Source organism: Loxodonta africana, chromosome 9 (assembly GCF_030014295.1).
Source record: "Loxodonta africana isolate mLoxAfr1 chromosome 9, mLoxAfr1.hap2, whole genome shotgun sequence".
Taxonomy (NCBI): domain Eukaryota; kingdom Metazoa; phylum Chordata; class Mammalia; order Proboscidea; family Elephantidae; genus Loxodonta; species Loxodonta africana.
Genome location: NC_087350.1, coordinates 14,033,297 through 14,057,881, shown reverse-complemented (window position 1 = coordinate 14,057,881; position 24,585 = coordinate 14,033,297). Strand labels below are relative to the sequence as shown.

Below are 24,585 nucleotides of genomic sequence, written 5' to 3'. Positions count from 1 at the left end.
TAGCAAGAGAAATAACTTACGAGTGATTTGAGTACCAGAACAGAGAGGGACAACAGAAAATACAGACAGAATTGTTGAAGATTTGTTGGCAGAAAACTTCCCTGACATTGTGAAAGATGAGAAGATATCTATCCAAGATGCCCGTCGAACTCCACATAAGGCAGATGTTAAAAGAAAGTCACCAAGGCATATTATACTCAAACTTGCCAAAACCAAAGATAAAGAGAGAATTTTAAGAGCAGCTAGGAATAAATGAAAAGTCACCTACAAAGGAGAGCCAATAAGAATAAACTAGGACTGCACAGCAGAAACCATTCAGGCAAGAAGGCAATGGGATGACATATAAAGCACTGAAGGACAAAAATTGCCAGCCAAGAATCATATATCCTGCAGAACTGTATCTCGAATATGAAGGTGAAATTAGGACATATCCAGATAAACAGAAGTTTAGGGAATTCATAAAAACTACACCAAAACTGCAAGAAAAACTAAAGGGTGTTCTTTGGTTAGATGATCAATAATATCAGGTATCAACCCAAGAGTAGAATACTGGACAGAGCAATCAGATGTCAATACAGACAGGGAAATCACAAAAATAAATCAAGATAAAAAAAACACTCACAACAGGGAAACAATGATGTTATTATGTAAAAAGGGACAACATTAATAAAGAGGACTAAGAAATGTAGTCACAGATCTTTCATATGGAGAGGAAGACAAGGTGACGTAAAGAAATAAAAGTTAGGTTTAAACTTAGAAAAGTAGTGGTAAATATTAAGGTAACCACAAAGGAGACTAACTGTCCTACTTATCAAAATAAAATACAAGAAAAAAATAGAGACTCAGCAGAAACAAAATCAACAACAAATAAGAGGAAAAGACAATATGTAAAGATAAACTACTCAGCACAAAAAATTGAGTAGGAAAAAGACACTGTCAACAACACACAAAAAAAGACATCAAAATGACAGCACTAAATTCATAAAAAAAAAAATCTATCCATAATTGCCCTGAAGGTAAATGGACTAAATGCACCAATAAAGAGACAGAGAGTGGCAGAATGAATAAAAAAACACCATCCGTCTACATGCTGCCTACAAGAGACACATATTAGACTTAGAGATACAAACAAACTAAAACTCAAAGGATGGAAAAATATATATATATCAAGCAAACAACAATCAAAAAAGAGCAGGAGTGGCAATATTAATTTCTGATAAAATAGACTTTAAAGTTAAATCCATCAGAAAGGATAAGGAAGGACACTATATAATGATTAGAGGGACAATATACCAAGAAGATATAACCATATTAAATATTTATGCACCCAATGACAGGGCTGCAAGATACGTAAAACAAACTGTAACAGCATTGAAAAGTGAGATAGACAGCTCCACAGTAACAGTAGGAGGCTTCAACACATCACTTTCGGTGAAGGACAGGACATCCAGAAAGAAGCTCTATACAGACACAGAATATCTAAATGCCACAATCAACCAACTTGACTTCACAGACATATATAGGACACTCCACCCTACAGCAGCCAAGTATACTTTCTTTTCTACTGCACAAGGAACATTCTTTAGAATACACCACCTATTAGGTCATAAAGCAAGCCTTTGTTGATGTTGTTTGTTGTTAGGTGCCGTGGAGACAGTTCCAACTCAAAGCGACCCTATGCACAACAGAACGAAAAACTGCCCAATTCTGCGCCATCCTTACAATCGTTGTTATGCTTGAGCTCATTGTTGCAGCCACTGTGTCAATCCACCTCACTGAGGGTCTTCCTCTTTTCCGCTGACCCTGTACTCTGCCAAGCATCATGTCTTTCTCCAGGGACTGATCTCTCCTGATACCATGTCCAAAGTATGTAAAATGCAGTCTCGCCATCCTTGCTTCTAAGGACCATTCTGATTGTACTTCTTCTAAGACAGATTTGTTCATTCTTTTGGCACTCCATGGTATGCTCAATATTCTTCTCCAAGGCCACAATTCAAAGGCATCGATTCTTCTTCAGTCTTCTTTAGTCGTTGTCCAGCTTTCACATGCATAAGATGCGATTGAAAATACCATGGCTTGGGTCAGGCACACCTTAGTCTTCAAGGTGACACCTTTGCTCTTCAATACTTTAACGAGGTCTTTTGCAACAGATTTACCCAGTGCATGCATCTTTTGATTTCTTGACTGCTGCTTCCATGGAAGTTGATTGTGGATCCAAGTAAAATGAAATCCTTGACAACTTGAATCTTTTCTCCGTTTATCATGATGTTGCTTTTTGGTCCCGTTGTGAGGATTTTTGTTTTCTTTATGTTGAGGTGCAATCCATACTGAAGGCTCTGGTGTTTGATCTTCATTAGTAAGTGCTTCAAGTCCTCTTCACTTTCAGCAAGCAAGGTTGTGTCATCTGCATAGCGCAGGTTGTTAATGAGTCTTCCTCCGATCCTGATGCTCCGTTCTTCTTCATATAGTCCAGCTTCTTGTATTATTTGACAGCATACAGATTAAATAGGTATGGTGAAAGAATACAACCTTGATGCATACCTTTCTTGATTTTAAGCCAATCAGTATCCCCTTGTTCTGTCTGAACAACTGCCTCGATCTATGTAAAGGTTCCTCATGAGCACAATTAAGTGTTCTGGAATTCCCGTTCTTCACAATGTTATCCATAATTTGTTATGATCCACACAGTCGAATGCCTTTGCATAGTCAATAAAACACAGGTAAACATCCATCTGGTATTCTCTGCTTTCAGCCAGGATCCATCTGACATCAGCAGTGATATTCCTGGTTCCATGTCCTCTTCTGAAACTGGCCTGAATTTCTGGCAGTTCCCTGTCAAGATACTGCTGCAGCCATTTTTGAATGATCTTCAGCAGAATTTTGCTTGCATGTGATATTGATATTGTTCATAATTTCCACATTCAGTTGGATCACCTTTCTTGGGAATAGGCATAAATATGGATTTCTTCCAATCAGTTGGCCGGGAAGCTGTCTTTCATATTTCTTGGCATAGATGAGTGAGCACCTCCAGTGCTGCATCTGTTTGTTGAAACATCTTAATTGATATTCCATCAATTCCTGGAGGCTTATTCTTTGCCAATGCCTTCAGAGCAGCTTGGACTTCTTCCTTCAGTACCATGGGTTCCTGATCATATGCCACCTCTTGAAATGGTTGAACATCAACTAATTCTATTTGGTATAATGACTCTGTGTATTCCTTCCATCTCCTTTTGATGCTTCCTGCATCATTTAGTATTTTCGCCATAGGATCTTTTGCTATTGCAATTCGAGGCTTGAATTATTTCTTCAGTTCTTTCTGCTTGCAAAATGCTGAATGTGGTCTTCCCTTCTGGTTTTCCATCTTCAGCTCTTTGCACATGTCATTATAATGCTTTACTTTGTCTTCTTGAGCTGCCCTTTGAAATCTTCTGTTCAGTTCTTTTACTTCATGAATTCTTCCTTTTGCTTTAGCTGCTCGACTTTCAAGAGCAAGTTTCAGAGTCTCCTCTGACATCCATCTTGGTCTTTTCTTTCTTTCCTGTCTTTTCCATGACCTCTTGCTTTCTTCGTGTATGATTTCCTTGATGTCATTCCACCAACGAATTCTTCATTGCAAATACCTTCCTTTACCAACATAAATGGCGACTCTACACATGGACCTCACCAGATGGAACACACAGAAATCATATTGACTACATCTGTGGGAAGAGAGGATGGAAAAGTTCAGTATCATCAGTCAGAACAAGGCAAGGGGCCGACTGTGGAACAGACCATCAATTGCTCATATGCAAGTTCAAGCTGAAACTGAAGAAAATCAGAGCAAGTCAACAAGAGCCAAAATTTGACCTTGAGTACATCCCACCTGAATTTAGAGACCATATGAAGAATAGATTTGATGCATTGAACACTAGTGACTGAAGTCCAGATGAGTTGTGGAATGACATCAAGGACATCATACATGAAGAAAACAAGAGGTCATTGAAAAGACAGGAAAGAATGAAAAGACTGAGCAAGCCTTAGCAGAATCCAAAACATTGAAATATTACAAAGCATCTTCTCTGACCATAAGGCCATAAAAGTAGAAATCAATAACAGAAAAAGCAGGGAAAAGAAACCAAATACTTGGAAATTGAATGATACACTGCTCAAAAAAAGCTGGATTATAGAAGACATTAAGGATGAAATAAAGAAATTCATAGAAACCGATGAGAATGAAAACATTTCCTATCAGAACCTTTGGGACACAGCAAAAGCAGTGCTCAGATGTCAATTTATATCAATAAATGCACACATCCAAAAGGAAGAAAGGGCCAAAATCAAAGAACTGTCCCTACAACTTGGATAAATAGAAAGAGAGGAACAACAACAACAACAAAAAAAAACCCTCAGGCACCAGATGAAAGGAAATCATAAAAATTAGAGCAGAATTAAATGAAACAGAAAACAGAAAAACAATTTAAAGAATTAACAAGAACAAAAGCTAGTTCTTTGAAAAAAATCAACAAAATTGATAACCATTGGCCAAACTGACAAAAGAAAAACAGGAGAGGAAGCCAATAACCCAAATAAGAAATGAGATGGGCAATATTGCAACAGATCCAGCTGAAATTAAAAGAATCCCCACTATTACTATAAAAAATTGTACTTCAACAAATTTGAAAACCTAGAAGAAATGGATGAATTCCTAGAAACACACTACCTACCTAAACTAACACAAACAGAGGTAGAACAATTAAATAGACCCATAACAAAAGAAGAGATTGAAAAGGTGATCAAAAAACTCCCAATAAAAAAATGTCCTGATCCGGACGGCTTCACTGCAGAGGTCTACAAAATTTCAGAGAACAGTCAACACTACTACTACCAAAGGTATTTCAGAGCAAAGAATAGGACAGAATACTCCCAAATCATTCTATGAAGCCCCCATATCCCTGATACCAAAACCAAGTAAAGAGTCCAGAAAAAAAGAAAATTACAGACCTATATCTCGTATGAACTTAGATGCAAAAATTCTCAACAAAATTCTAGCCAATAGATTTCAACAACATACCAAAAAAATAATTCACCATGACCAAGTGGGATTCATACCAGTTATGCAGGGATGGTTCAACATTAGAAAAACATAAATGTAACCCATCATATAAATAAAACAAAAGATAAGAACCACATGATCTTATCAATTTATGCAAAAAGGAATTTGACAATGTTCAACACTCATTCATGATAAAAACTCTCAGCAAAATGGGAATAGAAGGAAAATTCCTCAACATAATAGAGAGAATTTATACAAAGCCAATAGCCAACATCATCCTAAATGGAGGGAATCTCAAAGCATTCCCCTTGAGATCAAGAACCAGACAAGGATGCCCTTTATCAACACTATTATTCTACATTGTGCTGGAGGTCTTAGCCAGAGCAGTTAGGCTAGATAAAGAAATAAGGTGCATCCAGATTGGCAAGGAAGAAGTAAAAGTATCTCTATTTGCAGAAGACAGGATCTTATACACAGAAAACCCTAAGGAATCCTCCAGAAAACTACCGAAACTAATAGAAGAGTTCAGCAGAGTATCGGGATACAAGATAAACATACAAAAATCAGTTGGATTCCTCTACACCAACAAAAAGAACGTCGAAGAGGAAATCACCAAATTGATAGCATTTACGGTAGCCCCCAAGAAGATAAAATACTTCGGAATAAATCTTACCAGAGATGTAAAAAACTTATACAAAGAAAACTACAAAACTCTTCTGCAAGAAACCAAAAGAGACCTACATAAGTGGAAAAACATACCTTGCTCATGGATAGGAAGACTTAACATTGTAAAAATGTCTACTCTACCAAAAGTGATCTATAGATTTAATGCAATTCTGATCCAAATTCCAACGACATTCTTTAATGAGATGGAAAAACAAATCACCAACTTCATATGGAAGGGAAAGAGGCCCTGGATAATTAAAGCATTACTGAAAAAGAAGAACAAAGTGGGAGGCCTCACTCTACCTGATTTTAGAACCTATTATACTGCCATAGTACTCAAATCCACCTGGTACTGGTACAACAACAGATACATGGACCAATGGACCAGAATTGAGAATCCAGACAGAAATCCATCCCCATATGAGCAGTTGATATTTGACAAAGGCCCCAAAACAGTTAAATGGGGGAAAAAGACAGTCTTTTTCACAAATGGTGCTGGCATAACTGGATATCCAACTGCAAAAAAATGAAACAAGACCCATACCTCACACCATGCACAAAAACTAACTCAAAATGGATCAAAGACCTAAATACAAAATCTAAAATGATAAAGATCATGGAAGAAAAAATAGGGTCAACATTAGGAGCCCTAATACATGGCATAAACAGTATACAAAATATTACTAACAATGCAGAAGAAAAACTAGATAACTGGGAGCTCCTAAAAATCAAACACCTATGCTCATGGAAAGACTTCACTAAAAGAGTAAAAAGACTACCTATAGACTGGGAAAAAAGTTTTTAGCTATGACATTTCCGGTCAGTGCCTGATCTCTAAAATGTACATGATACTGCAAAAACTCAACTACAAAAAGACAAATAACCCAATTAAGAAATGGGCAAAAGATATGAACAGGCACTTCACTAAAGTAGACATTCAGGTAGCTAACAGATACATGAAGAAATGCTCACAATCATTAGCCATTAGAGAAATGGAAATCAAAACTACAATGAGACTCCATCACACTCCAACAAGGCTTGCATTAATCCAAAAAACACAAAATAATAAATGTTGGAGAGGTTGTGGAGAGACTGGAATACTTATACACTGCTGGTGGGAATGTAAAACAGTACACCTACTTTGGAAATTGATCTGATGCTTCCTGAAAAAGCTAGAAATAGAACTACCATACCATCCAGTAATCCCACTCCTTGGAATATATCGTAGAGAAATAAGAGCCTTCACAAGAACAGATGTATGCTCAACCATGTTCATTGCAGCACTGTTTACAATAGCAAAAAGATGGAAGCAACCAAGGTGCCCATCAACGGATGAATGGATAAATAAATTGAGGTATATTCACACGATGGGATACTACACATTGATAAAGAACAGTGATGAATTTGTGAAACATTTCATAACATGGAGGAATCTGGAAGGCATTATGGTGAGTGAAATTATTCAGTTGCAAAAGGGCAAAAATTGTATAAGATCACTATTATAAGAACTTGAGAAATAGTTTAAACAGAGAAGAAAATATTCTTTGATGGTTACGAGAGAGGGGAGGGAGCGAGGGAGGGGGGGTTTTCACTAATTGGATAGTAGATAAGTTTTGTTTTAGGTAAAGGGAAAGACAACACACAATACAGGAGAGGTCAGCACAAATGGACTAAACTGAAAACAAAGCAGTTTCCTGAATAAACTGAATACTTCTAAGGCCAGTGTAGCAGGGGCAGGGGTTTGGGGACCACGGTTTCAGGGGACATCTAAGTCAATCGGAAAAATAAAATCTATTAAGAAAACAGTCTGCATCCCATTTTGGAGAGTGGCGTCTGGGGTCTTAAACACTAGCAAATGGCCATCTAAGATGCATCCATTGGTCTCAACCCACCTGGAGGAAAGGAGAATGAAGAACTCCAAGGACACGAGGTAATCATGAGCCCAAGAGACTGAAAGAGCCACATAAACCCGAGACTACTTCAGCCTGAGAACAGAACTACATGGTGCCCGGCTACAATTGATGACTGCCCTGACAGGGAACACAAAAAAGAGCCTCTGAGGAAGCAAGACAGCAGTGGGAAGCAGACCCCAAATTCTCGTGAAAAGACCAGACTTAATGGTCTGACTTCGACTGGAAGGACCCTGATGGTCACGGCCCCCAGACCTTCTGTTAGCCCAAGAAAGGAAACATTCCCAAAGCCAACTCTTCAGACAGGGATTGGACTGGACAAAGGAATAGAAAAAGATACTGGTGAAGAATGAGCTTCTTAGATCAAGGAGATACTTGTGACTATGTTGACATCTCCTATCTGGAGGGGAGATGAGGGGGCAGAGGGGGTCAGAATCTGGTGCAATGGACACAAAAAGAGAGTGGAGGGAAGGAGCAGACTGTCTCATTGGGGGAGAGCAATTAGGAGTATATAGCAAGGTGTATATAAATTTTTGTATGAGAGACTGACTTGATTTTTAAACTTTCACTTAAAGCACAATTGAAAAAAAAAAAAAAACCTAGACTGAATCGTGTTGCCCCAAATTGAAACCCTTCTGTAGCTTCTAAATGTGGCCTGTGGGGTCAAGGTCTGCCTCACTGTTCTCTTGCATTCTGCCCCAGCTACCTGGCCACCCATCCTGTCCTTCTAGAGGACTTTCCTCTGCTGGAAGCATGCTGCCCTCAGCCTCTTGGTGGCCAGGCCCACCAGGTCTACCTGAGGCATCAGTTCCTCAGGTAGCCTTCTCTGACTTCGATTCTGATGCAAGTGTGCACTCTCCCAACCCCTCCCAGTTTTATTCCTTGATGGCATACAGCAATATTTGTATGCACATGTTTCTTTGAATTTTACTTGTTTAATGCATATATTCCCCTCTGACCATTACTCGTCAGAGGCAGGGACTGCACTTAGCTGTTTGAGGGAACCTCCTCAGCACTTACAACAATGTCTGGCACCTGGAGGCACACCAATCACAAAAACTAACTCAAAATTGTTCAAAGACCTAAATATAAAATCTATAACAATAAAGATAATGAAGGAGAAAAATAGGGACAACACTAGGAGCCCTAATACATGGCATAAACAGTATATATAACATTACTAGTAATGCACAAACACCAGAAGAGAAACGAGATAAATGGGAGTGCCTAAAAATCAAACACTTATGCTCATCCAAAGACTTCACCAAAAGAGTATAAAGATTATCTACAGACTGGAAAAAAGTTTTTGGCTGTGACGAATCCAATCTGCATCTGATCTCTAAAATCTACAAAAAAAAAACCCTAAAACCTACAAGATACTGCAAAAACTCAACAACAAAAAGACAAATAACTCAATTCAAAAATGGGCAAATGATATGAACAGGCACTTCACCAAAGAAGACATTCAGGTGGCTAACAGATACATGAGGAAATGCTCACGATCATTAGCCATTAGAGAAATGGAAATAAAAACTACAATAAGACTCCATCTTACTCCAACAAGGCAGGTATTAATCCAAAAAACACAAACTAATAAGTGTTGGAGAGGTTGTGGAGAGACAGGAACAAACACACGGCTCATGGGAATGGTCTGACTGAGGCTGGAGGGATCCCAGAGTTCATGACCCCCAGGCTCTCTGTTAGCCCAAGGACTGGAACCATTACCCAAGCCAACTCTTCAGACAGGGATTGGACTGGACGGAAAATGATACAGATGAGGAGTGAGCTTCTTGGCTCAAGTAGACACATGAGACTACGTGGGCAGCTCCTGTCTGGAGGAGAGATGAGAAGGCAGAAGAGGACAGAAGCTGGCTGAGTGGACATGGGGAATACAGGGTGGAGAAGAGGAGTATTCTGTCTCATTACGGGGAGAACTGCTAGGAGTACACAGCAAGGTGTATATAAGTTTTTGTATGAGAGACTGACTTGATTTGTAAACTTTCACTTAAAGCAAAATTAAAAAAAAAAAAAAGCCTTCAATATTGGGGGAAAAAAAATGATATAGGATTCATGCCTCATACCATACCAAAAAAAAAAAAAAATTCAAGATGGATTAAGGACCTAAATGTGCAAACTAAAACCATAAAATTCTCAGAAGAAAATGCAGCGGCAATGCTGTCACGCCTAGCCTTCAACACTGGATTATCTAATATAATAACAACAGCACAGACAACAAAAGAAAAAATAAATATATGGGACCTCATAAAAATTAAAAATTTTTGTTCATTGAAAGACTTTACCAAAAAAAGTGAAAGACAAACTACTGACTGGGAGAATATCTTCATAAACCATATATCCGACAAGAATCTAATAACCAAAAATATTTAAAAAATTGACAACTTAACAACAAAAAGACAAATAACCCAATCATAAAGTAAGCAGAGGACTTGAATAGATATTTCACCAAAGAGGACATTCAAATGGCCACCAAACACAAGAAAAGATGCTCAAAATCATTAGCCATTAGAGAGGTGCAAATCAAAACCACAATGAGTTACTGTTTACCTCCCATTAGGGTGGCTAAGATTAAAAAAAAAAAAAACAGAAAATAACAAATATTGGTGAGAATGTGAGGAAATTGGAACATTTGTCCATTGCTGGTGGGAATGCAAAATGGTACAGCCGTTGTAGAAAACAGCGCATCGGTTCCTCAAAAAGCTAAACACAGACCTGCCACACGAACCAGCAATTTGATTCCTAGGTATATACCCAAAAGACTTAAGGGAAGAGACTTAAACAGAGACTTATACATCAATGTTCATTGCAGCACTATTCACAGTAGCCAAATGGTGGAAACAACCTAAATGCTCATCAGCAGATGAATGGATAAACAAAATGTGGTGCATACAATGGAATACTACTCATCCAGTAGGAGAAACAAAGCCTTAATACAGGCTAAATGTGGATGGACCTTGAAAACATTATGCTGAGTGAAATAAGTCAATCACAAAAGGACAAGTATTGCATAACCTCACTTATATGTTGTTGTTGTTAAGCGCCGAAAGAAACACTGCCCGGTCCTGCACCATCCTTACAATCGTTGTTATGCTTGAGCCCATTGTTGCAGCCACTGTGTCAATCCACCTTGTTGAGGGTTTTCCTCTTTTCTGCTGACCCTGTACTTAGCCAAGCATGCTGTCCTTCTCCAGGGACTGATCCCCCCGACAACATGTCCAAAGCATGTAAAATGCAGTCCCGCCATCCTTGCTTCTAAGGAGTATTCTGGTTGCACTTCTTCCAAGACAGATTTGTTCACCCTTTTGGCAGTCCATGGGTATATTCAATATTCTTCGCCAACACCACAACTCAAAGGCATCCATTCTTTTTTGGTCTTCCTTATCCATTGTCCAGCTTTCACATGCATATGATGTGATTGAAAATATTATTGCTTGGGTCAGGCACACCTTAGTTTTCAAGGTGACATCTCTGCTTTTTAATACCTTAAAGAGGTCCTTTGCAGCAGATTTACCTAACGCAATGCGTCATTTGATTTCTTGACTGCTACTTATACGAAAAGACAAAAAAGGCAAAAGAATAGAGACCAAAGTTTCTTAGTGGTTACCAGAGGCAAAAGGGAAAGGGAGGGGGGTTAACAGTGATGGAAAAATCATATTGATTAAGGGTAGCGTTGCACAGCCAATGATTGTATTTGATGTCAATAAATTGTACACCCATAAAAAATTGAATTGGCAAAAGTTGTGTAATAGATGTATTTACAACAATGACCACCCCCCCCCAAAAAAAAAAGAGTAGCTGCTGAGACTGCTTATTTACTACCAAGAACTTCATGGAATTTGGTTCCTTGGTTTGGAGGTTTAGGGCCATGGTTTCATGGGACATCTCAGTTAATTGGCCTACCAAAATGTTTAGTGCTTCTGTTCTACCCCCCAGTTCATTACATAGTGCCTGGGATCTTAAAAGCTTGCAAGTGGCAATTCAAGGCATGACAATTGGTCTCTATTTGCCCGGAGCAACAAAGGAAGAAGGAGAGTCAGGAATAGGAGGAGGATATGGAATGTGTGGCTAATTGCCTCCTTGAGCAACTGCCTCCTTTGCCACGAGAGCCAGAACTAGATGGTGCTTGCTACCTTTACTGAACATTTTGACCAAATGTCCTAGAGAAAAGCCTGATGAAAAGGGGGAAAATGTAGAATAGAATTTCAAATTCTCATGGACTCTAGACTTTCTGGACCTGTGGGGACTGGACGAAGCACTGAAACTATTGCCCTGAGATAAACTTTAAAACTTAAACCAAAAATATCCCCTGATATCTTCTTAAAACCAAACAATAGCTTAGCTAAAAGTAGTAAAAAATGTCTGCCTCGAGCATCATGCTCTTTTAAGAACTATTTGTATGGGATCAAAATGACAACAGCAACTTGAAAGATCACGTAGAAATCTGAAGGGGCAGTTGAGTTTATGTTAATGGGGTGAGAGCAACTCAGAAAAGGTGGGTGAGAATGGTTGCACAACTCAAAAAAATGTAATCAATGTCACTGAATTGTACACGTAGAAATGGTTGGTATATGTTTTACTCTGTATATTCTTGACAACAACAAATAAATTAAAAAGACTGAATAAAAAAAGAGTAAAAAAAATCTCACGAATTTTAATATTGATTACATGTTGAAATATTTTAGATACATTGGATTAAATAAAATGTATTAACACTAAAAATAGTATCTGTCTTAAGTTATGTTCTCTAGAGAAGCAAAATCACTGAAGCATCTATATATGTCTATGTAGAGAGACGGGGAGAGACAGAGACAGATATTTATATCAAGGAAATGGCTCATGTGGTTGGAGAGGCTGGAAAGTTCCAAGTCTGTGGTTTAGGCTGAAGGCTTCTCCAGACTCATGTAGCTTCAGGGGCTGGCGAACTGAAGATCCAGACCAAGGAGGCTGAGGAATCCCCAGATTGGTAGGCAAGCTGTTAGCCCAAGTCCCAAGAACTGGAAGTCAGATGAACAGGAGCCACCTGTAGGACCCAGAGAGAGCAAAAGCCAGCAAGCTTTGCCAGAAAGTCCACCTACATTGGATGCAGGCCCCCAAGGAAATTCCTTCTCATATGATTGGCTACTCACAGCAGATCCCATCGTGGAAGTGATCACGCTGTATTATATCTCATCCTGGAAGTGATTACATTTTTTTTTTATGACTGCCAGACTATATCATAACTGCCAAACCACAGAGAATTATGGCCCAGCCAAGTTGACACACAATCTTAATGATTATAGTCCATCCTTTGTCAACTTGGCACCTGTACGCATGTCCTTAAGCCATACATGATCTCTGAATAAAGACAATTATAAAGTCATACTTGCACCTAACATGATACAACTAACATGGGTACAACCAAAACCATGCTAGCCCTGTTTACAGTTTATACTTTATAAGTAATGGAAACAAAAATATTTGATGCACACATACAAGGAAGAAATATAACAATTACAGTCCTTATTTCTGCAACTGGTCACATGGTCATGACTGGAATTTAGAACTATCTTCTTCTACCACCCATTCCGTATTCCCTTTGCCCTCAGTAAGCACCTCAGCTGGTCATGGTTCTTTGCCTGGTGGGGTGACCTAAACCTTCATTCCTGAAGGGTCAGGACATAGTAGTCATGTCAGAATTGGGTTACTGTAGTTTTCCGTTGATGTTAATATCACAGGGCATGGTAGTGTTAAGAGACACCCTAAGGGATCTCCTGGATTCCAGACATACTCTTCTTTACCAGCATCATGTGATGTCAATCTGACTTCCTCTTGGTAATCAGGATCAATCACAAGAGCCAATATGGTAATTCCCTAATTTGCCTGTTGATTCAGAGGCATAAGGAGCCCAAAGTGGCCAGGTGGCATTCTTAACTTCCAGTTCAATGGACTCAGGGATGTGTCTCCAGGTGAACATTCCTCGTTTTGGAACTAATACCCTCTAAACCCACAGAGTATAAGGTTGCGGGGACAGGAAGCAAAAATTTTGTGAGTGGGTCACTAGGGGTAATAGTGAGTGGTGTGACTCCCATTTCCACCACTTGATTTCTGAACCCATGAATTCTGGTTGTGGGAGAAATAGCAGCATATACTTATTGGACTCTGGTTTACAACATATACAGCCTCCTGGAGAACATTGCCCCAAACTTGCAAGGTATTGCCACCTAGCTGGTGCCATAAGTGTGTCTAGAAGGCCATTCCATCGTTCTTTCAAGCCAGCTGCTTCAGCACAATGGGGAACATGGTAAGACCAGTGAATTCCATGGGCATGGGCCCACTGCCACTCTTCATTTGCCGTGAAGTGAGTCCTTTGATCTGAAGCAATGCTGTGTGGGATACCATGACGGTGGATAAGGCATTCTGTAAGACCACAAATGGTAGTTTTGGCAGAAGCATTGTGTGCAGGGAAGGCAGGTCTGTATCCAGAGTAAGTGTGTATTCCAATAAGAACAAAAGCCTCCCTTTCCATGATGGAAGTGGCCCAATATAATCAACCTGCCACCAGGTTGCTGGCTGATCAGCTCAAGGAATGGTGCCATGTCAGGTACTCAGTGTAGGTCTCTGCTGATGGCAGATGGGACACTCAGCAGTAGCTGTAGCCGAGTTGGCCTTGGTGAGTGGAAGTCTATGTGGCTGACTGAGCCCATGTATAACTTCCATCTCTGCCACTATGGCCACTTTTTCATGAGTCCACTGGGCAATGATGCGAGTGGCTGGGAAAAGAGGATGCCTGGATTCCAAAGAACATGTCATCCTTTCCACTTGACTCTCATCAATGTAATGGGTCACTGTGACATCTTGGGAAACCTCGGTGGTGTAGTGGTTAAGTGTTACAGCTGCTAACCAAAGGGTTGGCAGTTCATATCCGCCAGGTGCTCCTTGGAAACTCTATGGGGCAGTTCTACTCTGTCCTATAGTGTCACTATGAGTCGGAATCAACTCGACAGCACTGGGTTTGGTTTTTTGGTTTGGCAATATCTTGTTAAAGGGAAAGGTGATAAATATCCCTGTGGACTAAATTATGACATGGGGCTGGAGAGCTGATACACCCCTGAGGTAGTAGACACACTTCATAGGTGTATTGGTGGCCTTGCTAACTGCAGCAAACTGCTTCTGGTGGACCTTCAAAACAGGTATGGAGAAAAAGTCATTAGCCAGATCAATAGCTGCACACCAGGTACCAGGAGATGTATTAATTTGTTGAAGCAATGAAACCACATCTGGAACAGCAGCTGCAATTGGAGTCATCACTCAGTTAAGTTTTTGATAATTCACTGTCATTCCCTAAGATCTATCTGTTTTTTGCAGAGGCCATGCAGGAGAATTGAATGAGGATGTGGTGGAAATCAACACTCCTGCATCCTTCAAGTCCTTGATGGTGACAGTGATCACTGTGATCCCTCCAGCAATGTGGTATTGCTTTTGGTTTACTATTTTCCTAGGTAGGAATGACTTTCTAATGATTTCACTTGGCCTTTCCTAGCATAATAGCCCTTACTTCACTTGTCAGGGATTCAATGTGGGGGTACTGCCAGTTGCTGAGTGTATATATTCCAAAAATGCATTCTGGAATGGGGGAGATCACTACAGGATGCTCAGGGACCCACTGGACCTACTGTGAGATGGATATGGGCTAAGATTTCATTAATAGCCTCACCTTCATATGCCCCCCCTCACCCAGGTGGGCCACAGTGATATTTTGGGTCTCCTGGAATTTCTGTCAGTTCACAGCCAGTACCCAGTAAACTGAAAAACCTGATTATTTCCTTTTCTCAAATGAAGAGTCACTCTTGTAAAAGGCTGTGGATCACCTGGGCAAGGCTGGGAGAAAGATTAGCAGTATAAATTTTTGGCAGTGTAGTGCGATTCTTTTTCCAGGGGACCTGGCCTTTCCTTCTTTCAAAGGGTTGTGGGTCTGTAAACAGGCTCAAGTTTGGGAATTGACTGAGGGGCCATGACTCTATTCAGGTGAGATGAGTTAGACTGCTGTTCACTTGACCTAGAATTCTTCTGCTTGTACAGATCAAGTAAACGTTTAGTAGATTTTCTATTTCACAACTAGAGGCACCATGACTAAGTAGCCAATGCCTTAAGCCCATACAAGTCAGACTATTCTGATTACTGCTTTGACTCCTCTGTCTATTACAATAACCATGTCCACCTTGTCTTTGTCGATCAAGTGCCGCCACTTGGCTCCTACCACCATGTGGTCTAATCGGCCCCATTGTAGTTAGGTGTCTTAATCCAGTTTGGGCGGTTCCCACTGCCAAAACTGACTTACATAAAATTGCAATCACGGCAGTCTTCAAGGATGCTGGGGCTCCCTTCACAAATTTGTTCCTCACCATTATGGTAAAAGGTGTGGCCTCTGGGCACTGCATGTGTGGGTCTGTGGGTCTAACCTGAAAAATCCACTCTAACATGCCAATTTCCCTAAGCCTTTGGATACCTTCTTCCACAGTATACCAAGGCAGGTCTGGTACTTCAACTGGATTTAGTGTAGGTCATTGTGTAATCCATGCTTCATGGACAAAACCAAATAAACTATTAGACCCTTTCCTAACCTCTGGAGCTGAAACATTGAATGAAGAATCTGTGCTTAGTGGACCCATATCAATAAACTCAGACTGATCCAGCTTTATGTTCCTTGCACCATTATCCCACACCCTTAACAGCCATTACCACAAGTAATTCCTCAGGTTTCTGTTTGTACATGTTAGAAAATCAAGCAGTCCTTTTGCAGTGTTGCGTACCTCCTCCTTGGTCACACTTTGTACTTCACCTTTTGGGGATCACTGGGACATAAGTCTAGTTACAAGTCTAGAAGTCAAAATGGGTGGTGGGGATACGCTTCGAGGACACTCAGCATTGTCTTGTAAGGCATCTGCCCCAGGCAATGACTCAGACAAATGCTGTTCAGACAAAGCTGAGTTAATCTTATCAGATGGGGGTAGAGGGGCTAATGACTTTACTGGGGAGGGTGGCATAGCAGAAAAAGATGGAGTAATCTCTTCAGTTGGGAGTGAGAGGGCTGGTTCTGTTAGCAGGAGTGATTCAACAGAATTTAGGGGCTTGGTGTCCCCAGCTTCATGATTATGTGCCCATATGTCCCCATCCCAAATTTCAGGATCCCAATTCTTCCCTATTAATACCCTCACTTTAACTTCAGACATCACTTGAGGATGGGAATTAGTTGGCGTTGTAATTCAGCCACTCTTACGGTAAGACTCTGGGTTTGGTTTTGGGCAATATCATCTCTGTTACTACAAGAAATAAGAGTTTCTTTTAAGGCACAAGAGGAATCTTTTAGGTTGTTTTTGAAGCACTTAAGCTTTAACTTTGAAGCCCTGAGTTCATCTCTTTCTTTCACCACTTCGTCTAGAGAAAGTAAGAACAACCAACCAGCTTTCTTATACTTCTCATTCTGACAAAATTGTAGAAAGGTATCAAACATGGGATCATCCAGAACCTCACTTCTCACCAATACCTGATTTACTGGTGGTGATATTTTGCATATTTCTCTTGTCACCTCATGCCATGCATTAGCAGTGCCCTCTTTACTACTGAAAGTAAAGTCATCAACATCTTTAAGACTAACCAGACTTGAGAATTAATTTAGAAAACTCATCCTTTACAATTTTGTTTTTCTAGAACCACTCTTACTACCAAATGTCTTAGGCTGGTTTCTCTAGAGAAGCAAAATCAGTGAAATATATACATATGTATATATATATATATATATATATATACATATATATGTTAGAGAGAGAAATTTATATCAAGGAAATGTCTCATGTGGTTGTAGAACCTGGAAAGTCCCAAGTCTGTGGATCAGGCTTGAGGCTTCTCCTGACTCATGTAGCTGCAGGAGCTGGTGAACCCAAGATCCAGACACAGGAGGCTGAGGAATCCCAAGATTGGTAGGCAAACTGTTAGCCCAAGACCCAAGAACCAGAGGTCAGATGAACAGCAGCCAGCTGCAGGATCCAGAGCTAGCAAAGGCTGGCAAGCCTTGCCAGAAAGTCCACTTATATTCGATGCAGGTCACACCCCCAGAGAAAATCCCTTTCAATTGATTGGCTACTCACAGTAGGTCCCATCATAGAGGTGATAACATTGTATCAGATCTCACCATGAAAGTGATTACATCATTATATGACTGCCAAAATACATTGTAACTGCCAAACCACTGAGAATCATGGCCCAGCCAAGTTGACACACAACCTTAACAATCACAGTATCACGTAGAAACATAACTGAGGTGGAGTCTCCAGATGAGACGGCCACTACAACAAAGCCCAGGCAGGTATCTGAGGATGAAGCTCACTACCACACAGGACATGCTGACCAAGCGAGAAAGAACAAGCGATGGCAAGGCTGTGGTGCAGCCAGCCCTGTCCACTGCCAAGGCTGGGTGTTATGGATTGAATTGTGTTCCCCCCAAAATATGTGTTGGAATTCTAACCCGTATACCTTCGGATGTAATCACATTTGGGAGTAGGGTTTCCTTTGCTATGTTAATGAGATCATATCAGTGCAGGGTGTCTCTTAAACTTAATGACTTTTGAGATACAAAAAGAGTGGATTTGGCATAGATGCAAGCAAGCACAAATAGGGGAAAAATAGATGTCAAGGAACTGAGATCACCAAGGAACTGAGGAACACCAGGGCTAGAGAAGCTGAGACAAGGATTTTCCCACAGAGCCGAAAGAGAGAGAAAACTTTCCCAGAGAGCCTTCCCCAAGAGCCAGTGCCCTAAATTTGGACTTCTAGCCTCCTTAGCTGTGAGAAAATAAATTTCTGGTCTTTAAAACCAAGCACTGGGGTACTTCTGTTACAACAGCACTAAGAAACAAAGACACTGGGCAAGATCGCCACAATGGGTGGGGGCCACACAGGCTCCCACTAATTGCTTTTGGTTCTGGGAGGAGATGACTGCCCCGATGGCCCTGGACCCTGGCACTTACTTTTCATCCCCTGAGAGGGTCATCAGGCAGCCTCCATACTCAGAGCCTCTGGTGGCGCTCTGTATGTACCCAAAGCCCAGTACATGGAGCTCTCGTGCTACTGCTATTCCTTTTCCTCCACCTGCACAGACTTTCCAGAATGTTCTGTTACAGTAGGAGTGGCAGAAGCAAATGGTAGCACCCAAAAGGGGTGTGGCCAGAAGGAGGACATCAAGTAGATGGATTTATTTTCTAAGTGACTCCTAAGGGCAGAATGAAGACTACTGGGTTTAGGGTACAGAGATCAGAGTTTGCTTCAACACAAGCAAGAGCTGATGATGACCAAACCTTGAGGAATGGGCGGCCTTGGGAGGCAGTGAGGCCATGACACTGGAGGTATGCAGGATGGGACTACAGTTCCAAATGACGGCAGGGATGAGTGGAGAGCTGACCGAAAAGCAGGAGGCTATGTGGATCGGTGGGTCTCATCCATGCCATGAACATGCATCAGAGTCATCAGAGGGCTTGTCAGAACACAGACTGCTAGATATTTGAGGATATATAGGTCTAGGGTGAATTGCATTTCCAACAAGTTCTCAGGTGGCCCATGGACCACACTTTGAGAGCTACTGGTGTAGATGATCCTGAGATTTGATAAGTCCTGCAATAAGTATCTCTCCTACTGACCACATACCACTCATGACATTCATCTTGAAAGGAAGACACTCGATGAGATGGACTGACACTGTGGGTGCAACAGTGGGCTGAAACATAGCAAGAATTGTGAGGATGGTGCAGAACCGGGCAGTTTCGTTCTCTTGTACACGGGGTTGCTATGAGTTGGAATCAACTTGATGGCACCTACCAAGAACAAAAACAGAGGCTGCCTATATTCTTTGCTCTTGCCTCTCCTCCCCATCACTCCAACCTGTGCTTCTTCATCACTTCCCCCTCTCTGATGTTCCTGTCTCTGTCTTTCCCTTATAAAGACCCTTGTGTCTTAGTTATTTAGTGCTGCTATTAAAGAAATACCACAAGTGGATGGCTTTAACAAACAGAAATTTATTCTCTCACAGTCTAGGAGGTTAGAAGTCCGAATTCAAGGCTCTGGGGCAAGGTCTTTGTCATCAATCTTCCCCTGGTATAGAAGCTTCTCAATGCAGGGACCTCAGGTCCAAAGGACACCCTCCACTCCTAGCTCTTATTTCTTGATGGTAATGTGGTACCCCTGCTCTCTGCTTGATTCTCTCTTTTATAACTCAGAAAAGATTGACTCAGGATACAACCAAATCCAGTAGATTAAGTCCTGCCTCATTAACATAACTGCCTCTAATCCTGCCACATCAACATCATAGAGGTTAAGATTTACATCACATAGGAAAATTACATCTGGTCACAAAGTGGAGGACAACCACATAATACCGGGAATCATGGTCTAGCCAAGTTGACATATATTTTTAGGGGATGTAATTCAATCCATAACACTTGCGATTACATTGGACCCACCTGGATAATCCAGGATAATCTCCCCATCTCAAGACCCTAATTTAATCACATCTGCAAAGTCTCATTTGCTATGTAAGGTTGCATATTCACAGGCTCCAGGAATTAGGATGTGGACATCTTCAGGGTGCAATTTTTCAGCCTACCACACCCTGGAAGAATGTTAGCCCAGCTGGGCTGCAGATCCACAGAACAGGTGACATCAAAGCTGGGAGCTGGAGATTGAAAGAGGGCACCCAATAGAGAGTGCTTTTGTAGGTCCAGGGAACCCCAGGAGAACAGGGGCCAACCGGCCTTTGCTGAGGGACTACTGTGTCCTGAGCAGTGCTCAGTACCTTCCGCCCCTTTCACCTTTAATCCTCCAAACAACCCTGTGAGATCTCCTCTTTCTGGAAGAGAAAACCGAGCCTCAGAGGGGTTTTCACTTCTCTCTCTCTCTGTGTGTGTGTGTGTGTATCATGCTCAAGCCAAAGGTTGCTTGCCACCCATATATATGCAGCAAAGGAAATGAATATTATTGAGGGCCACCATCAGCCTAGTGGGGGCCCTTTCACACATCCCGCCTTCAGTCTTCAGGAAAACCTGACGATGAGTATTATCACAGCCACTTTTATAGATGAAAAGCTGAAGCACAGAGATGTTAGGAAAGTTAGCACAGATCTGGTAGCAATGGGCCTTGGCAGGCCTACCACCCTGATCCAGTTCTGTTTGGTTGGCTGAGGACAGGTTGCAAAGAGAACCTGATTCCATCCAAAGGAATTAAGACTTTGTCCTGTGGCACAGCAATGAAGAGCCACTGAGATTTACAGCCAAGGAGTGGTATTGCTCAGATGTTCAGGGTGCATTTTAGGCACTTCAAAAGGAAATTCTAGCAATGATGGAGTGGTTTGGGAATGGGATAGAAGGGAAGGCTGGAAGACCCAGCTGCAGGCTGTGGGACTCATTCAGATGGGAGGTGATGTGTGCAGAGGAGTGACTGCTGGACTGGGAAGAAGGGTCTGACTGCAGGGTCTAGTGCCAAGCAGATCATGCATGTTGGGGACCAGGTCCCAGGGATGACTCCAGGTTTCTCATCTTAGTCACCGTGAGAGAGAATATGGGAGCAATAGGTTTGCTTTTAACAGTAATACCTGTCCATTGTTTTAATTTTTTTTCAAGACTGTGGAAGAGTAAAAGATAAAAAGCAAAGTCTTCCCCTTCCATCCCTCCCCAATTCCACAGTTAAACTTCCCAGATATAGCCCCTATTAATATAATTTCATTTGTATCCTTTCTGGAATTTTCTCTGGAAATTGGGAATCTGGGGGAAGAAAGTAAGTTTAGCCTGGACACATTGACTCCTGGGGGCTGTCGGACCTCTGGAGAGATGTCCTACAGGCAGCAGGAAAGTGTTCTGGAGTTTAGGGCAGGGCTCTGGGCAGATGAAGGAGTCCCTGGGTGGTGCAAATGGTTAGGTGCTTAACTACTAGCTGAAAGGTTGGAGGTTTGAACCCACCCAGAGGTGCCTTGAAAACCCTATGGAGCAGTTCTACCCTGCACACGTGCAGTTGCCATGAGTTGAAATTGATTTGACAGCAACTAACAATAACAACTGGTCTGAAGATTTTTATGACATATACTCAGAGAAGTTCAATTTCTGGGGCCTGGATGTTCCAGTAACTGCTATTAAGATTTTTCCTTTTCATGGAAGTTGTGGATATTAATGTAAGTATTGTTCCTAAGCTGGTGTTATCATAACTGACCATGCTGTTTTTCAATAAGGTGTTCACACATGTCATGGTAGTGAATTTCTCCTGCTTGAAATCCTTTTAGTTCGGGGATCTTTTCGTTTGGCTCTATTGAAGGATACACAGCTATTTAGGGCGAGGTCTGTTTCTCATTTTAAGACATTCATATTCAAGGGATTAGTGTTAGCCGTGACTACAAGGAGATTTATAACTGAGTAGATTTCTTCATCAGGCACAACTGCTGCCTTCTCAGCCTCAAGAAATATTATTAACAAAAAATCAGGACTGAGTTTCATTTCCTGCAGTGGTGGACTACCTTGTTTCAAACTAACCCTCACACCAAGAACAAGTAGAAAAGCTGGATGAGATATAAATAAGCATCCTTTTGATGGCATTGTAGAGTTGTAAAGTCAGCAACAACTTGCAGCCAGGATTTGAAGTGGCAAGATTTCAGGAAGACAGCGAGCCCCTCAAGCCATTTGCCAATTACAAACGCTGTAGCTGCTGAGAGACCAAGCAGGACCTTTGGTGGTTTCCTGGGCCTGGGGGACAATAATTGTCATTTGAAATCTACCAAGGAGGAGAGGCTCTGTAAAACGCTCCTGGTGTTCACTTGTGTCCCTGAGGGTTACACTCTAAGAGAAAGGGAATCAAGGAGCAGATCAGCTCTCGTGAGGACCAAAACCCAGCTTTAAATCAGCTCCATCACTGGTTTGATTGAGATGATCTGTCCCTCACTAACTGCCTCTATAAAAGAGAATCTGAAGTCTCAAATTATCTCCATAATTTTTTATGTAATCTTATTTTTGGTGAAAATATGCATAGCAAAACCTGCTCATATTCCAGTTTCTAGACATGATGACCAGTGACATTGGTTACATTCTTCACATTGTGTCAACAGTCTTGTTATTTCTTTTCTAGTTGTTTTACTCCCATTTACTTAAACTCCACGTCCCCCCACCCCCAACCTTCTCATCTCTACTTTAAAATAGCTGTTGACTCTTTGGTCTTACGTAGACTTTTTTTTTTTTTTTTAAAGCATAATACTTTAGTAAATCCTTACACTTTGAGCTAAACTTTACTTAGTTTAAAGGTGACTTCAGGAGATGGTTTCATTTCAAAGTTACAAGAGCAACTCAGGGCCATAGTCCTAGGGATTCCTCCAGGCTCAATAGGTTCAATAATCCGGATTCTTTAAGATTTTAGGTTCTGCTCCACATTTTTCTTCTTCTTTTTTTTTTTTTTTTTCCAGGATTCATCTATTGTGGCTCTGATCAGAACATTTCAGTAGTGGTAGCCAAAGACCATGTAGTTCTTCTAGTCTCAAGGTGAAGGAGACAATGGTTTATGTAATCCAGTTCCTTCTCTGCTTCTTGGGTTTCCTTCTTTCTCTTTTGTTCCAGGTAAAGGCCAATAGCTGTATGTTAGATGGCCACACTTAAGCTCTTTTTAAAACCCTAGACACTACTCACCATATTGGGAGGTAGAACATAATTTTAAGAAGTATATTATACCAACTGACTGGATTGTCCCACAAGACCATGGCCCTAAACTCTCAAACCAAGATAATTAATCCTATGAAGTGATTGGTTATGTCTAATTAGTATCAGCATCTGTAGCAACTCCACCCCTTTTTTTTGTGGTTGTTACTGTTACAAAAGCATACACAACAGAGCGTTTGCCCATTCATCCCTTTTCCCGATGTACAGATTATTGGCATCAATTACATCGGTCATGCTGTACAAACTTCATCCACATTTGGTGCCACCTTTCCTTTTACTGGAGCCCTGGTGGCACTGTGGTTAAGAGCTTGGCTGCTAACCAAAAAGGGCAGCAGTTTGAACCCACCATGCGCTCCTTGGAAACTCTATGGGCAGTTCTACTCTGTCCTATAGGGCAGCTAAGAGTTGGAATCGACTCTATGGCAACGAGTTTGTTTGTTTGTTTTCCTTTTACTATAAACAAAAAGTGACTACTACCAAGTGAGTACTTCTCTCTCTACACCACCCCGTCCCTACCTCTGGTAACCACTGATGAACATTAGTTTCTTCATATTTACCGATTCATGTCATTTCATAAAAGTGAGAACAACATACAGTATTTGTCTTATTGTGATTGATTTATTTCACTCAACATAATGTCCTTCAGGTACATCCACGTTGTAAGATGTTTCAGGAACTCATTTTTCTTTATCACTGAGTAGTACTTATGTACCAAATTTTGCTTATCCATTCATCCGTTGACAGGCATTTAGGTTGTTTCCATCTTTTTGCAATTGTGCATAGTGCTGCAATGAACATAGATGTGCATATGTCTGTTTGTGTCACTTCTATTAGGTCCCTAGGGTATATACTTAGCAGTGGAATTGCTGAATCATATGGCAGCTATATCTCTAGTTTTTGAGGACTCATCAGACTGTTTTCCACAATGGCCGTACCATTTGGCATTCCCACCAGAAATGGACGAGTTTTACAACTTCTCCATATCCCCTCCAACACTTGCTATTTCCCTTTTCTTTTTAATCTTAGCCTTACTCCATACTCCCACTTAATCTCAGCCATTCCAGTCTCTCCTTTCGTGACAATTTTGCCAGTTTCTAACCCTCTCTACCCTCCTATCTCCCCTCCAGACAGGAGATGCCAACACAGTCTCAAGTGTCCACCTGATACAAGTAGGTCACTCTTCATCACCATTCTCTCCAACCCACTGTCCAGTCCCTTGCATGTCTGGTGAGTTGTCTTCGGGAAT

General features: G+C 41.1%; 1 long non-coding RNA gene across 1 annotated transcript in view; it reads left to right on the top strand.

Moving 5' to 3' along the window:
- The window catches only part of LOC135232417 (uncharacterized), a 151,270-nt gene that overhangs the window by 34,276 nt on the left and 92,409 nt on the right, over positions 1-24,585 (top strand). The window contains exon 2 of the long non-coding RNA XR_010322930.1: positions 14,971-15,104. This is a non-coding gene — a long non-coding RNA (uncharacterized LOC135232417). The remainder of the gene's footprint in view (positions 1-14,970; positions 15,105-24,585) is intronic.